General features: G+C 38.0%; 1 non-coding gene across 1 annotated transcript; it reads right to left on the bottom strand.

Annotated features, from left to right (window-relative positions):
• Positions 1 to 13,070: 13,070 nt before the first annotated feature.
• LOC120102644 (U11 spliceosomal RNA) lies at positions 13,071 to 13,204 on the bottom strand. Its single transcript, XR_015687345.1, has one exon. It is a non-coding gene; the product is annotated as a U11 spliceosomal RNA (small nuclear RNA).
• Between the last annotated feature and the right edge of the window lie 4,218 nt (positions 13,205 to 17,422).

Below are 17,422 nucleotides of genomic sequence, written 5' to 3' on the forward strand. Positions count from 1 at the left end.
TGAAATTTGGTTCTAATTGTCAATGGAACTGCAACTTTGCCTCCATAATATAAATACACCCATTGTGTGTAACCCATGCACAGCCCTGCAGTTCCCCCAGAGTCCAGACTTTTAGCTGATCCTGTAGAATGTCTAGTAGAAATTCCCTTTTACATTTTTTAAGTGCTGTGGGTAAACTGAACAGTAACATTCCTTAAATAACCTTGAAGAAAACTTTGGACTGTGTAGCAATCACAATCCATCACAATTGCCTGTAATCTGGGACAAATCAAAGTATGAGTTAGGGGGACCAGAAGTGATACTATCCTAGGAGTCAGATATAATTTTCGTCTCCAAGGTTTCTTAGTTGGAGAGAGAGTGCACAAAGGTGAAAAGAGCAATGGTGGAAAAAGCATAAAGGAGCTCTGTCAGTTCCATCTCTAATGATGCAAGTGGATTCATCTTATTTATCACTTTCTGAATTCTCATTTGCAGATTTTGAACACATATTCAAACAGGTTACATTCACTGAGGAATAAAATACCACAGTATAATTCCAACACAAGGTTTGGCATCCTGGAATAATTTTGAAAGATAAAGCTAAAAGCACTAACTTTGCAAAAAAATAAAAATATATTTAGAATTGAAATGAAGAATTCAGTATTTTATGCCTTTAATTTCTAATAAATCATTCTTAAATCCTTTCATTTTTTAAAAGTTCTCTTAAATTTACATATAAAAACTATTTTTAACTGCAGATGAGTTTAATGAAGAAGGAAGTTACAGTTATCTCCTGGAAACTCTGTAGACTTTGAAAAAGTTGTCTAAATTTTGTTTACACTAACATTCTGAGAGGGTTTCTACTATTTGACTAAATATGATGAGGGGACACAGATTCCCATCAAGGTGCTGATTTCACTTAATGCATTAAGGATGAAAAGAATAATGCATAATAGTTCATCAAAACAACTTCAACTTCAAAAACTACCAAGAAAGTTTAAAAAGGAGTATAAATGTGTTTGTGTATGCCTATGTGTGTATGTAAGTGAGCATATTTATGTTTATTAGATGTTTCTATAGTATATATGATTGTGTGAGTATGTGAGTGGGATTGTGTGTGTGTGTGTGTGTGTGTGTGTGTGTGTGTGTGTGTGTGTAAATTTGAGGCAGGGATGAACAGGAGCAAGTGGATGTATGTCTATATGTCCGATGATAGCTGTGTATTTTGATGCTAGTCCCTGTCTCCATCCTTGTTTGAAACACAGTCTATAATCTTAGCACTCTAGATGGCACACCGGTTGAACTGAGAACTTCAGGACATCCTCAAGTCTCCACTGCCTACTTCACGGTAAGATGCGGTGGGAATACAGACACAGTTAGTGCACCCAAATTTACATGGAGTCTTACGATTTGAAAACCTGCCCTCATGCTTGTGCAGGAAGCACTTTATTCAGTGATCCATTTACGAAATTGTATAGTTCTGACTAGTAGTAATTCTGAGAATCCTGAAAATTGCAATATATTTGTACAGCTCCTAAATCCAACATGATTCCAGTGACAGTAGATTTGTATAGGATGAGACACGGGGAGAAATTTGTTGGTGAACTATAAATATATGCAGTCGTACAGACTTAGGTATAAATCTAGTAAATTGTTATATAGACCCAAGAATCTACACAATGGTGAATTCTCACGAATTCTCATCTTGGTGAAGCTTTAATTATATTTTCCAGAATAGAAGACAGACAGAAAACATCCATGTTTGCTATATTCACTAATAATCAACTAAATTATGTAGTCAGGAAACAGATTGCTTGTCGGTTTTCTTCTTTCTCAAAGACCTGGCACCATAAAATGGTTTAATTTTCATGGTTAGTTGTGTCAGAATGGTACCGTGCATGTTTTAAAATAGAAACAGGTTTGATTCTTTTTCTCCAGTTCAAGTCACATCAGGGATACAGCCTATGATCTGAGTGACCGTTACTAAGCAGGAGTCAGCAATTTTCTTTGACTTTCTCAGGAACATTCAGTCTTGTATGACCTATTCCTCTGTTCTCCATTTGCATTCCAGCCTGACTCAAAGGTAGTCGATTGCCTGTCCTGGATTGCTTCTTGCACAGTGTTGATTTAGTGGTAACACTTGGCTATATTATTCATATGCTTCTTAGCCCTTTAAAGGCTTAGCTTATATGGTATACATACTGAATATCTGTTTAGAAATTTTTATCCTAGGACAATATTGAAGTAAAAGAAACCCCTTGCTCCTTACTCCAGATGCATGCTCCAGATAGTGTTAACTCTAGTCATAGTGGATTATACTATTGGTATGCTAGGATTATACTACATGAAGTAGAACATTTTTGTAAGGTATGATTTGGGAGTGAACTATACAGAATATTATTACATATAATAAAACCTATAATGTAATTGATATTTGAACCAGGACTACACACTACTCTCTCTCTCTCTCTCTCTCTCTCTCTCTCTCTCTCTCTCTCTCTCTCTCACACACACACACACACACACACACACACACACACACATATGCAGGCACACATATATATGCATATATACTAACAACATGAAGCATGAAACAATAAGACACATAATAAAAGTTAAATGGAGTTCCCTGCATCCAAATTCTGAGGGAAAGAGAACTGAACACCGAGGAGTGCAGACATCCTGAGACCTCAGGACAGACTGACACCTCTGCACACCTCTGCCCACATCCCTGGTCCATGGGACTGTGGACACAGGGATATAGGAACAGATAGCTGCTGCACTTACCTGTGGTTCTGATCTGTGCCCAGGACTGAACTGAACCAACCAAACATCTCCCTGCACCCAAATTCCGTGGGGGAGAGAGCTGGACCCTCAGAAGTGTAGATGCTCCTGAGAAGTCAGAGGAGAATACCCTCTGCCCACAGTCCAGACCCAAGAGAGACTCGCAGTGCCAACTGTGCCCACTGGGTGCAAGGACATACACGAGCAATCAGGGGAAGGACCTTTTGATTCTTGCCCATGCCTAGAGCTGGAAGACAATCTCCAGTAGCTCCACCACAGCTGAGAGCAGAGCACCTGTTCTCAGGAAAGGCTGAAAGAAAACAGAAAAAACAGTTCTACAGGAGTGCTGACACAGAGCCTACAGCAGGGTCAAGTCACTCTCAGAAACAGCAAGACAAGCAAATACCAGAGACAACCCAATGGCTAGAGGCAAGCTCAGCAACCTAAGCAACAGAAACCAAGACTACTTGGCATCATCAGAGCCCATTTCTCCCACCAAAGAAAATACCGGATATTCAAACATATCAGAAAAGCAAGATTTAGATTTGACATCACAATTTTTGATAATGATGGAGGACTTTAAGAAAGACATAAAGAACTCACATGAAAAAATTCGGGAAAACACAAGTAAACAAGTAGATGCCATTAGAAAGGAAACACAATAATCCCTGAAAGAATTAAAGGAAAACACAACCAAACAGGTGAACAAATTGAAAATGGTAATAGAAACAAAGGGAGACAACCCTGGATATAGAAAACCTAAGAAAGAGACAAAGAGTCATAGATACAAGCATCAACAACAGAATACAATAGATAGAAGAGAGAATCTCAGGGGCAGAAGATACCATAGAAAACATCAGCATAACTGTCAACGATAATGTGAAACACAAAAATCTCCTAGCCCAAAACATATATATATATATATGTGTGTGTATATATATATATATATATATATTATATGACACAATGAACAGATCAAACTTAAAGATAATAGGTATAGAAGAAAGTGAAGACTCTCAACTTAAAGGGCCAGTAAATATCTTCAACAAAATCATAGACAAACACTTCCCTAACCTAAAGAAAGAGATGCCCATAAACATACAAGAAGTCTACAGAACTCCAAATAGATTGGACCAGAGGAGAAATTCCTCCTGTCACATAATAGTTAAAACACCAAATGCACAAAACAAAGAAAGAATATTAAAAGCAGTAAGTGAAAAAGGTCAAGTGACATATAAAGGCAAACCTATGAGAATTGCACCAAAAATTTCACCAGAGACTATGAAAGCCAGAAGATCCTAGACAGATGTCATACAGACCCTAAGAGAACACAAATGCCAGCCCAACTTACTGTATCCAGTCAAACTCTCAATTAACATAGATGGAGAAAGCAAGATATTCCACGATAAAACCAAATTTACACAATATCTTTCTACAAATCCAGCCCTCCAAAGGATAATAGATGGAAAACTTCAACACAAGGAGAGAAACTACACTGTACAGAAAGCAAGAATATAATTTCCTTGCAATGAAACCAAAAGAGAGAAAAACAAATATAATTCCACCTCTAACAACAAAAATAACAGGAAGCAACAATCACTATTGCTTAATATCTCTCAACATCAATGGACTCAATTCCCCAATAAAAAGACATAGACTAACAGACTGGATACATAAAGAGTACTCAGCATTTTGTTGCAAGCTGAAACACACCTCAGAGACAAAGACAGACACTACCTCAGTGTAAATGACTGGAAATAAACTTTCTAAGCAAACGGCCTGAAGAAACAAGCTGGAGCTGCCATTCTAATATCAAATAAAATGGACTTTCAACCAAAAGTCATTAAAAAAGATAAGGAAGAACACTTCATATTCATCAAAGGAAAAATCCACCAAGATGAGCTCTCAATCCTAAATATCTATGCTCCAAATGCAAGATCACCTATACTCATAAAAGAACCCTTACTATAGCTCAAAGCACACATTGCATCTCACATGATAATAGTAGATTTCAACACCCCACTCTCATCAAAGAAGAAATCATGGAAAGAGAAATTAAACAGAGACATAAAGAAACTAACAGAAGTTATGAGCCAAATGGATTTTATAGATATTTATAGAACATTCCATCCCAAATCAAAAAGATAAACTTTCTTCTCAGCACCTCATAGAACCTTCTTCAAAACTGACCATATAATTGGTCACAAAACAGGCCTCAACAGTTACAGGAAGATAAAACTAATCTCATGCATCCTCTCAGATCACAACGCACTAAGACTGGTCTTCAAAAAAACAACAATAATAACAAAAAGCCCATATATAACTGGAAGTTGAACTATGCTCTACTCAATGACAACTTGGTAAAGGAAGAAATAAAGAAAGAAATTAAAGACTCCTTAGAATTTAATGAAAATGAAATACATCATTCCCAAGTTTATGGGTCATAATGAAAGCAGTACTAAAAGGAACACTTATAGCTCTGAGTGCCTGCAAAAAGAAACAGGAGAGAATATATGGGAGCAGCATGACAGCACACCTAAAAGCTCTAGAACAAAAAGAAATAAATAAAGCCAAGAGGAATGAAAGACAGGAAATAATCAATTTCAGGATTAAAATCAACCAGGTAAAAACAAAAAGGACTATACAAAGAGCTGGTTCTTTGAGAAAAGCAACAAGATAGATAAACCCTTAGCCAGACTAAGCAGAGGACACAGCGTGTGTCCCTAATGAATATTGATGCAAAAATAATCAATTAAATTCTTGCAAACCAAACCCAAGAACACATCAAAATGATCATCCACCATGATCACGTTGGCTTCATCCCAGGGATGCAGGGAAGGTTTAATATACGAAAACCCATCAATGCAATCCACTGTATAAACAAACTCAAAGATAAGAACCACATGATCATTTCATTAGATGCTGAGAAAGCATTTGACAAAATTCAACACCCCTTCATGAAAAAGATCCTGGAAAGATCAGGAATTCAAGGCCCATATCTAAACATATCAAAATCAATATACAACAAAGCTCTAGCTAACATCAAACTAAATGGAAAGAAACTTGAAGCAATCCCACTAAAATCAGGGCATAGAGAAGGCTGCCCACTCTCTCCCTACTTATTCAATATAGTACTTGAAGTCCTAGCCAGAGCAATCAGACAGTGAAAGGACATAAAAGGGACACAAATTGGAAGGGAAGAAATCAAAATATCACTCTTTGCAGCAGATATGATAGCATACTTAAGTGACTCCAAAAGTTCTACCAGCAAACTACTTAACCTGATAAGCAACTTCAGCAAAGTGTTGGGGTATAAAATTAACTCAAACAAATCAGTAGCCTTTCTCTACTCAAAGAATAAACAGGCTGAGAAAGAAATTAGGGAAATGACACCCTTCACAATAGTTCCAAATAATATAAAATATCTTGGTGTAACTTTAACCAAGCAAGTGAAAGATCTGTATGACAAGAATTTCAAATCTCTGAAGAAAGAAATTGAGGAAGATCTTAGATGATGGAAAGATCTCCCATGCTCATGGACTGGCAGGATTAATATAGTAAAGATGGCCATTTTGCCAAGAGCAATCTACAGATTCAATGCAATCCCCATCAAAATTCCTAATCAATTCTTTATAGAGATAGAAAGAGCAATTTGCAAATTCACTTGGAATAACCAAAAACCCAGGATAGCAAAAACTATACTCAACAATAAAAGAACTTCTGGGGGAAACACCATCCCTGACTTCAAGCAGTATTACAGAGCAATAGTCATAAAAACTGTATGGTATTGGTACAGAGACGGGCAGGTTGATCAGTGGAATAGAACTGAAGACCCAGAAATGAACCCACTCACCTATAGCCACTTGATCTTTGACAAAGGAGCTAAAACCATCCAATGGAAGAAAGATAGCATTTTCAACAAATGGTTCTAGTTCAACTGGAGCTCAGCATGTAGAAGAATGCAAATTGATCCAGTCTTATCACCATGTACAAAGCTTAAGTCCAAGTGTATCTAGGACCTCCACATCAAACCAGATACACTCAAACTAATAGAAGAAAAAGTGGGGAAGATTCTCGAACACATGGGCACTGGGGAAAGTTCCAATGTCTCATGCTCTAAGATCAAGAATCGACAAATGGGACCTCATAAAACTGCAAAGCTTCTGTAAGGCAAAAGACACTGTCATTAGGACAAAATGGCAACCAACAGATTGGGAAAAGATCTTTACCAATCCTATATCTGATAGAGGGCTAATATCCAAAATATACAAGGAACTCAAAAAGGTAGACTGAAGAGAGCCAAATAACCCTATTAAAAATGGGTACAGAGCTAAACAATACATTGTCAGCTGAGGATTATCAAATGGCCGAAAAGCACCTAAGGAAATGATCAACATCCTTAGTCATCAGGGAAATGCTAATCAAAACAACCCTGAGATTCCACCTCACACCAGTCAGAATGGTTAAGATAAAAACTCAGGTAACAGCAGATGCTGGTGAGGATGTGGAGAAAGAGGAACACTTTTCCATTTTTTGTGAGATTGCACACTGGTACAACCACTCTGGAAGTCAGTCTGGAGGTTCCTCAGAAAATTGGACATTGAACTGCCTGAGGATCCAGCTATACCTCTCTTGGGCATATACCCAAAAGGAGCTCCAACATACAACAAAGACACATGCTCTACTATGTTTATAGCAGCTTTATTTATAATAGCCAGAAGCTGGAAAGAACCCAGATGCCCTTCAACAGAGGATTGGATTAAAAAAATATGGTACATCTACACAACGGAGCACTACTCAAAAACAATGACTTCATGAAATTCATAGGCAAATGGAATGAGCTAGAAGATATCATCCTGAGTGAGGTAACTCAATCACAGAAAAACACATTTGGTATGCACTCATTGATAAGTGGATATTAGCCAAAAAGCTCAAATTACCCAAGATGCAATCCACAGACCACAGGAATTTCAAGAAGGATGACCAAAATATGGATGCTCTCACTTCTTCTTAAAAGCAGGGAAAAAAATACCCATAGGAGAGGATATGGAAGCAAACTTTAGAGCAACAACTCAAGGAATGGCCATTCAGAGCCTGACACACATGTGGCCAATATATATACAGCCACTAAAACTAGATAAGATTGATGAAGCTAAAGAAAAATACCTGGAAGCTAAAAAAAAAAGTGGGGGACTGGATATAGATCTCTCCTGAGAGACACATCCAGAGCATGTCCAATGCTAGCAGCAAACCACTGAACTGAGAACAGGACCCTCTTGGGGGAATTAGAAGAATTATCAAAATGTTTGAAGGAGCTTGCAACTCCGTTAAAACAACAATGCCAAGCAACCAGAGCTTCCAGTGACTAAACCACTACCGAAAGACTATACATGGACTGACCCAGTGCTCCAACTGCATATGTAGCAGAGAATAGACTTGTTGCGGCACCAGTGGAAGGGGAAGCCCTTGTTCCTGCCAAAGTTGGACCCCCAGTGCAGGGGAATATGGGGGGGGCAGTAAGGGGGATGTATAGGGGGAATACCCGTATAGGAGAACAAGAGGGGAGGGAATGGGGATTTATGGTCAGGAAACTGGGAAGGGAAATAACATTTGAAATATAAGTACAGAAATATGTCTAATAAAAAATTTAAAAAACTTAAATGTATGTGACTCTATTTGTGAGTGTGTGTGTTTCTATACGGTCCATTGATATTTATAGATAACATAGAGATTTATTTATAACACCTATATTTTAGGGTTTGAATAAGTGAATTTACTAAGCATGTAACAAAGAAAAAGAGTGAAGAGCAAATGGCAGATTGAGGCAGGAGATACACAATAAACCATCAAAATGGGCACTCAAAACACCCTGCAAAATCAGCTAGTTAGGTAGATTTCCTGATAGCCAGAGTCATGAACATGAACAGAGCAAAATCTTCAGTCAGCTGATACATCTAAGTAAAATAAATATCAATAGACAGATGACATGGTTACCTCAGGTGTTAACAACACCTAGTATAATCACCTTGGGGCAGTTCAGGCCAACTGCTGGAGTTTGCCATTAAGGTTTTACTCTATAGTTGAGCTTTGCATGGCTGAACTTCTGTTTTCTCTTTCCCATTTTTATATCATCGCACAAATAGTAGTAATACCTGTTGGAAATGGTTTACTTTCTAGCTGTTGTTAAGGTCATGGTGGTTTTACTCTTGGGCTGTCTTTATGTTTTCACCTCTCCCTGTCACAAATTTAGGACTACTAACCTATACCAAGATGAGAGGTTTTGAAGGACATTTGAACCTGAAATGAGTAGCTGCATTCTCAATTCTTGAGATACTTTCCCAGTTATTTCAGACAGTATATGTCAGCTTACAAATATAACGGACATAGGCACACATGTGTATATGCATTTGATCACATCTTGGCCTTTGACTTACACCACATATAATTTATTTCCTATTGGTTTAATGTGTATGTCTGTTTATTTCTACAAACAGGTCATTAGAAAATAGGCTCAGAGATCGGCATGGCTCTGTATCATGAATAGAGAGATTAAAGGCTTGTATTATCATCCCTAGACTTAAGCTTTTCTATAATTTCTTTTCACAAGATGGAGGCTTATCTTTCATTTAATATATTTAATCTGTTTATTTCATTGACCCAGGATTTTTTTATCTTTATTAACTTGAGTATTTCTTATTTACATTTCGATTATTATTCCCCTTCCCGGTTTCTGGACTAACATCCCCCTAACCTCCCCCCTTCTATATGTTGACCCAGGATTTACATCCATTCTACTGCCTGCTACTCTTTCCTCCTTGAACCATATATTTTCTGTTTGTCTTTGCTCAGCTTGGTCTTTTTCATCAAACTGTTCCTCATAAGAGTGAACACTAGTAACCACACAGCAGAGTCTATACCAGGATGTTTTGAGATTTTCTTTGCCACGTCATTTAATCTAGATCACTTCCTGCTAGCCTCAGGCAGACTATATTAGGGCAATATAGGGACTATATTAGGCAAAAGGGAGCCACATTCTTCACAAAAATATTACAACTACAATCTCAAGGCAATATACTAAAATTCTTTTCCTCTGAAACATCTTGATCCAAACCCCTTTAGTTCAAATCACCTTCAACATCACTGTCTTCTAAGCTCGCACTAGTGTGGCCCATTATGCTCCACTTAAGACATCCCAGTGCCTTCTTAATCCAAAGTTCCACAATCCACATTCCTCCAAACAAAAATATGGTCAGACCTACCACAGCAATACCCCTGTCCCAGGTAAATACTTCTGTCTTAGCTTGGGATTTGTTGCTTTAAAACAAACAAACAAACAAACAAACAAACAAACAAACAAACACAAACACCATGACCACAGTAACTCATATAAAGAAAAATATGTATTTGAGACCAGTTCAGAGGTTCATATGTTTAGTCCATTATCATCATGACAGGGAAACATGTGGTATACAGGCAGACATGGTGCTGGAGAAGAAGCAGAGGGTCCTACATCTGATCTGCAGGCAGCAGAAGGAAACATTGTTTTACATTGAAAATAGCTTGAGCTTGAGTGAATATGAGACCTTGAAACCTGCCTCCACAGTGACATACTTCCGCCAACAAGGCAATACTTACTCCAATAAGACACCTTCTAATAATGCCATTTCCAATGAGCCAAGCATTAAAATACATGGGTTTATGGAGCCCACGTCTATTCAAACCAACATACTTCGGAAAAGTTTTTAATATCAGCATTGACTAATTCCAAATTCCTGATAGACAAAGGAAGAAATTTTATGTAAAGTCTCAGAGAAGTTATAGAAGAAGTGAGGTACCACCATCCACATTTCTTATTTTCCCCCTTTCAGTATTATCAACTCCTTTCAGAGGTTTCCTGTTAGTTATCATACAAATAAACCAAACTTTATAAAATTTATTTCATCCTTCAGTTGCAACCTCTGTACCACTGAGCTACATCCCCATCCCTGCCTAAGAAAATGACAACTGCATTTTCATTTGCTTTTTAAAAAAATCCTTGACACTGCTAAGAATTATTAAAAACAGCCAATATGAAATTAGAGTGATGGTTACATTCAGGGTGAAGGCATCCATTCTGTTGCAGAACTCATTATAGAATCTTGAGGGGTTATTTATAGATCAAGATCCTTCCAAACAAGACATGTAATCAGATAGCTCATTACCACACTGTCCCCTGGAGAAAGAAAATGCCTTTCACTGGGAAGGACAGCACAGATGCTGGTACCTTGCCATCCTGTGCCTTGGTGCAGCATATCTAATCTTGAAAGCTTTTCTGCTATGCATCACTCATTTCATTGTAAAGGAAACCTTGGTATGTGTGTGAGCAATACTGATATTCTGCATTGTGGCTGATACCCAAAGAGGAGAAGATGTTTGCTTTCCCTGCAATTGCTAACAATGATTGTCAACTTAACAGGGTCTAGAATAGGCTAGAAAACAAACCTCTTTGCATGTCTGTAAGGGAGTTTCTAGGCTAAGTTATCTGAGGTTAAATTTCTCTGAATAAGAGTAGTACCATTCCAGGGTCTGGCATTCTTTAACAATAAAGGAGAAAAGGCAAATAAATGCTAGCCTCCATATCTCTTTACTACCTAACCAACTGTTTTACACTCTCTACACCATGACTGGATTGCCCAGAATAAACCTTTCCTATATTATGTTACCTTTAACATGTATTTTGTTACAGGAAGAAAAAAAAGAGTAACTACTGTTCTAGCACTGAAGTGGTCATGATCCGTGATAAATTTTGATGTCTACATTTGGGAGAATGTATTTATCCTCCTGTTCACTTTCCTTTTTTTTTTCTCAACTTTTTTTTTCTATTTTTTATTGGATATTTTTATTTAACTTTCAGATGTTATTTGCTTTCTTGGTTTCCCGGCCATATGCATCCTATCCAACCCCCCTCCCCTTCTTCTATAATGGTGTTCCTCTCCCCATTCCCAACTCCAGCCCCCCACTCCCAACATTTCCCTGAATTGGGGAGTCCAATCTTGGCTGGATCAAGGGCTACTACTCCCACTGGTGTCCAACAAGGCTATACTCGGCTACATATGCAGCTGGAGCCAAGGGTTTGTTCTCTTTGGATGATGGTTTATTCACTGGGAGCTCTGCTTGGGTGGTATTCTTGTTCTTATGGGGTTGCAAACCCCTTCAGCTCCTTCAATCCTGTCTCTAATTCTTCCTATGGGGATCCCATTCTTAATTCAATGGTTGGCTGTGAGCATCTGCCTCTGTGATTGTCATGCTCTGGCTGAGGCTCTAAGGAGACAGCTATATCAGGCTCCAGTCATCATGCACTCTTTGGCTTCAAAGATCTTATCTAGTTTTGGAGCATATATATATATACATATATATATACATATATATACATATATATATACATATATATACATATACATACATACACATACAAACACACATATGCTGTATCCCCAGGAGGGACAGCCTCTAAATGGCCATTCCTTCAGGCTCTGCTCCAAACTTTGTCTCCATTACCCCTCCTATGAATATGATTGTTCCACTTTTAAAAAGGACTGAAGCATCCACACTTTAGTCTTCCTTCTTCTTGAGCTTCATGTGGTCTGTGGATTGCATCTTGGGTAATTCAAGATTTTGGGCTAATATCCTCTTATCAGTGAGTGCATACTATGTGTGTTTTGCTGTGATTGGGTTAATACACACAGTATGATATTTTCTAGTCCCATCTATTTGCCCATGAATTTCATGCAGTCACTGATTTTGATAGTTGAGTAGTACTATATTGTGTAGATGTACCTGTATCCATTCCTCTGTTGAAGGGCATCTGGGTTCTTTCCAGCTTCTGGCTATTATAAATAAGGCTGCTATGAACATAGTGGACCACGTGTCATTTATATGTTGGGGCATCTTGTGGGTATATGCCCAAGAGAGGTATAGCTGGATCCTCAGGCAGTTCAATGTCCAATTTTCTGAGGAACACCCAGACTGATTTCCAGAATGGTTTCACCAGTCTGCAGTCCCACCAAAAATGGAGGAGTGTTCCTCTTTCTCCACATCCTCACCAGCATTTGTTGTCACCTGAGTTTTTAATCTTAGCCATTCTCACTGGTGTGAGGTGAAATCTCAGGGTTGTTTTGATTTGCATTTCCCTTATGACTAAAGATGTTGAACATTTCTTTAGGTGTTTCTCAGCCATTCGGCATTCCTCAGCTGTGAATTCTTTGTTTAGCTCTGAACCCCATTTTTTTTTTTAAACTACTAAAGAAAACCTTTATTTTCACAACCGCGCAGGCGCCGGGACCAACGATCACCAGCTGCCCAAGTACCAAAAAATTATGCTTCCGAAATCTCTTGATGTCGATTCCGCACGCAGAGCAATCGAGTTGCCCTGCGTGTGCCACTCACGACAGAAGCCCTTTTTTCTGAACCCCATTTTTAATAGAGTTATTTGTCTCCCTGCAGTCTAACTTCTTGAGTTCTTTGTATATTTTGGATATAAGCCCTCTATCTGTTGTAGGATTGGTAAAGATCTTTTCCCAATCTGTTGGTTGCTGTTTTGTCCTAACCACAGTGTCCTTTGCCTTACAGAAGCTTTGCAGTTTTATGAGATCCCATTTGTCGATTCTTGATCTTAGAGAATAAGCCATTGGTGTTTTGTTCAGGAATTTTTTTCCAGTGCCCATGTGTTCCAGATGCTGCCCTAGTGTTTCTTCTATTAGTTTGAGTGTATCTGGTTTGATGTGGAGGTCCTTGATCCACTTGGACTTAAGCTTTGTACAGGGTGATAAGCATGGATCGATCTGCATTCTTCTACATGTTGACCTCCAGTTGAACCAGCACCATTTGCTGAAAATTCTATCTTTTTTTCCATTGGATGGTTTTGGTTCCTTTGTCAAAAATCAAGTGCCCATAGGTGTGTGGGTTCATTTCTGGGTCTTCAATTCTGTTCTATCTGTTTGTCTGGTCTATCTGTTTGTCTCTGTACCAATACCATGCAGTTTTTATCACTATTGCTCTGTAATACTGCTTGAGTTCAGGGATAGTGATTTCCCCTGAAGTCCTTTTATTGTTGAGAATAGTTTTAGCCATCCTTGGTTTTTGTTATTCCAGATGAATTTGCAAATTGTTCTGTCTAATTCTTTGAAGAATTGGATTGGTATTTTGATGGGGATTGCATTGAATCTGTAGATCGCTTTTGGTAGAATGGCCATTTTTACTATATTAGTCCTGGCAATCCATGAGCATGGGAGATCTTACCATCTTCTGAGGTCTAATTCAATTTCGTTCTTCAGAGTCTTGAAGTTCTTATTGTACAGATCTTTTACTTGCTTGGTTAAAGTCACACCGAGGTACTTTATATTATTTGGGTCTACTATGAAGGGTGTCGATTCCCTAATTTCTCGGCTTGTTTCTCTTTTGTGTAGAGGAAGGCTACTGATTTATTTGAGTTAATTTTATACCCAGCCACTTTGCTGATGTTCTTTATCAGCTTAAGTAGTTCTCTGGCGGAACTTTTGGGATCACTTAAATATACTATCATATCATCTGCAAATAGTGATATTTTGACTTCTTCTTTTCTGATCTGTATCCACTTGACCTCCTTTTGTTGTTTGATTGCTCTGGATAGAACTTCAAGAACTATATTGAATAAGTAGGGAGAGAGTGGGCAGCCTTGTCTAGTCCCTGATTTTAGTGGGATTGCTTCAAGTTTCTCTCCATTTAGTTTAATGTTAGCGACTGGTTTGCTGTATATGGCTTTTACTATGTTTAGGTATGGGCCTTGAATTCCTATTCTTTCCAGAACTTTTATCATGAAGGGGTGTTGAATTTTGTCAAATGCTTTCTCAGCATCTAATGAAATGATCATGTGGTTTGTTCTTTCAGTTTGTTTATATAATGGATCACGTTGATGGTTTTCCGTATATTAAACCATCCCTGCATGCCTGGGATGAAGCCTACTTGATCATGGTGGATGATTGTTTTGATGTGCTCTTGGATTCGGTTTGCCAGAATTTTATTGAGTATTTTTGCGTCTATATTCATAAGGGAAATTGGTCTGAAGTTCTCTTTCTTTGTTGGGTCTTTGTGTGGTTTATGTATAAGAGTAATTGTGGTTTCATAGAAGGAATTCGGGAGTGATCCATCTGTTTCAATTTTGTGGAATAGTTTGTATAGTATAGGTATGAGGTCTTCTATGAAGGTCTGATAGAATTCGGAACTAAACCCTTCTGGACCTGGGCTCTTTTTGGTTGGGAGACCTTTAATGACTGCTTCTATTTCCTTAGTAGTTATGGGGTTGTTTAACTGGTTTATCTGTTCCTGATTTAACTTCGGTACCTGGTATCTGTCTAGGAGATTGTCCATTTCCTGCAGATTTTCTAATTTTGTTGAATATAGGCTTTTATACTAAGATCTGATGATTTTTTGAATTTCCTCTGAATCTGTAGTTATGTCTCCCTTTTCATTTCTGATTTTGTTAATTTGGACACACTCTCTGTGTCCTCTCGTTAGTCTGGCTAAGGGTTTATCTATCTTGTTGATTTTCTCAAAGAACGAACTGTTGGTTCTGTTGATTCTTTCTATGGTCCTTTTTGTTTCTACTTGGTTGATTTCAGCTCTGAGTTTGATTATTTCCTGCCTTCTACTCCTCCTGGGTGTATTTGCTTCTTTTTGTTCTAGAGCTTTTAGGTGTGCTGTCAAGCTGCTGACATATGCTCTCTCCTGTTTCTTTTTGCAGGCACTCAGAGCTATGAGTTTTCCCCTTAGCACAGCTTTCATTGTGTCCCATAAGTTTGGGTATGCTGTACCTTCATTTTCATTAAATTCTAAAAAGTCTTTAATTTCTGACTTTATTTCTTCCTTGACCGGGTTATCGTTGAGTAGAGCATTGTTCAACTTCCACGTATATGTGGTCATTCTTCCCTTATTGTTATTGAACACCAGCTTTAGGCCGTGGTCGTCTGATAGCACGCATGGGATTATTTCTATCTTTCTGTACCTATTGAGGCCCGTTTTTTGACTAATTATATGGTCAATTTTGGAGAAAGTACCATGAGGAGCTGAGAAGATGTATATCCTTTTGCTTTAGGATAGAATGTTCTATAAATATCTGTTAAGTCCATTTGGTTCATGACTTCTCTTAGTCTGTTTAATTTCTCTTTCCATGATCTGTCGATTGATGAGAGTGGGGTGTTGAAATCTCCTACTATTATTGTGTGAGGTGCAATGTGTGTTTTGAGCTTTAGTAAGGTTTCTTTTACGTATGTAGGTGCCCTTGTATTTGGGGCATAGATATTTAGGATTGAGAGTTCATCGTGGTGGATTTTTCCTTTGATGAATATGAAGTGTCCTTCCTTATCTTTTTTGATGACTTTTAGTTGAAAATTGATTTTATTTGATATTAGAATGGCTACTCCAGCTTGCCTTTTCCAACCATTTCCTTGGAAAGTTTTTTCCAGCCTTTCATTCTGAGGTAGTGTCTGTCTTTGTCTCTGAGGTGTGTTTCCTGTGGGCAGCAGAATGCAGGGTCCTAATTGTGTATCCAGTTTGTTAATCTATGTCTTTTTATTGGGGAGTTGAGGCCATTGATGTTGAGAGATTATTAATGAATAGTGATTATTGCTTCCTGTTATATTCATATTTGGATGTGAGGTTATGTTTGTGTGCTTTTCTTCTGTTTGTTTTGTTGCCAAGACGATTAATTTCTTGCTTCTTCTCAGGTGTAGCTTGCCTCCTTATGTTGGGCTTTACCATTTATTATCCTTTGTAGTGCTGGGTTTGTATAAAGATATTGTGTAAATTTGGTTTTGTCATGGAATATCTTGGTTTCTCCATCTATGTTAATTGAGAGTTTTGTAGGATAACTTTTTTTTAACCTGGGCTGGCATTTGTGTTATCTTCGTGTCTGTATGACATCTGTCCAGGATCTTCTGGCTTTTATAGTCTCTGGCAAAAAGTCTGGTGTGATTCTGATAGGTCTGCCTTTATATGTTACTTGACCTTTTTCCCTTACTGCTTTTATTATTCTTTCTTTATTTTGTGCATTTGGTGTTTTGACTATTATGTGACGGGAGGAATTTCTTTTCTGGTCCAATCTATTTGGAGTTCTGTATGCTTCTTGTATGCTTATGGGTATCTCTTTCTTTAGGTTATGGAAGTTTTCTTCTATGATTTTGTTGAAGATATTTACTGGTCCTTTGAGCTGGGAGTCTTCACTTTCTTCTATACCTATTATCCTTAGGTTTGATCATGGATTTCCTGTATGTTTTGGACCAGTAGCTTTTTCCTTTGACAGTTGAGTCAATGATTTTTATGGAATCTTCTGCTCCTGAGATTCTCTCTTCTATCTCTTGTATTCTGTTGGTGAAGCTTGTATCTACGGCTCCTTGTCTCTTCTTTTGGTTTTCTATATCCAGTGTTGTCCATGTGTTCTTTCTTGATTGCTTCTATTTCCATTTTTTAATCCTTCAACTGTTTGATTGTGTTTTCCTGGAATTCTTTCAGGGATTTTTGTGATTTCTCTCTGTAGGCTTCTACTTGTTTATTTATGTTTTCCTGTGTTTCTCTAAGGGAGTTCTTCATGTCTTTCTTGAAGTCCTCCAGCATCCTGATCAAATATGATTTTGAAACTAGATCTTGC

The sequence above is a fragment of the Rattus norvegicus genome, chromosome 4, assembly GCF_021556685.1.
Source record: "Rattus norvegicus strain SHRSP/BbbUtx chromosome 4, alternate assembly SHRSP_T2T, whole genome shotgun sequence".
NCBI classification, from domain to species: domain Eukaryota; kingdom Metazoa; phylum Chordata; class Mammalia; order Rodentia; family Muridae; genus Rattus; species Rattus norvegicus.